At 52.6% G+C, this 508-nt stretch overlaps 1 pseudogene; it reads right to left on the bottom strand.

Annotated features, from left to right (window-relative positions):
- The window catches only part of LOC104627016, a 4337-nt pseudogene extending 4256 nt beyond the window's left edge, over positions 1 to 81 (bottom strand).
- Between the last annotated feature and the right edge of the window lie 427 nt (positions 82 to 508).

Below are 508 nucleotides of genomic sequence, written 5' to 3'. Positions count from 1 at the left end.
GGTGGGCTCCAACCCCTCTTCCAGGCAGCACTTGGTGGCCATCGGCCCGCTGACGCCCGCGCCTGCCACCAGCACGCTCATCCCTGCTGTCTCCGCTGGGCACCCGGGCTGCGAACGGGGCTTAGCCTGGGAGAAACCCCGCAGAGGGTCACCACCCTCTCGGGCAGCAGCTGCCAGCATACCCTCTATAGGGGATTCACCTATACGTCACGCTCAAACCTTCATTCCCTTTACCAGCATTCTGGGCTCTTAGTTTACGAGTTTGATTAAGTTACTTTTAATCTTCACGTTGTCCAAATTTGAAAAAAAATACATAAATCCATCCACTCTCACAGCGTGCTCGCCAGGCTGCTTTCAAAACCCTGCAGTTCTCATTTACAAGTCGTGTTTAAACTATCCCTCCTTATCAGTCTTGCAAATATCTGTATTTTATCTTTGGAGATCTGCCCCTGCCTTTCCTAGAAAAGGAAACAAAACTTGCGCCGGGACCGTTCAGCCCCCGCATCAC

Source organism: Phaethon lepturus, unplaced genomic scaffold (genome assembly GCF_000687285.1).
Source record: "Phaethon lepturus isolate BGI_N335 unplaced genomic scaffold, ASM68728v1 scaffold53680, whole genome shotgun sequence".
NCBI classification, from domain to species: Eukaryota; Metazoa; Chordata; class Aves; order Phaethontiformes; family Phaethontidae; genus Phaethon; species Phaethon lepturus.
Note: the sequence above shows the minus strand (reverse complement) of the source record. Positions and strands in the feature narration are given on the sequence as shown.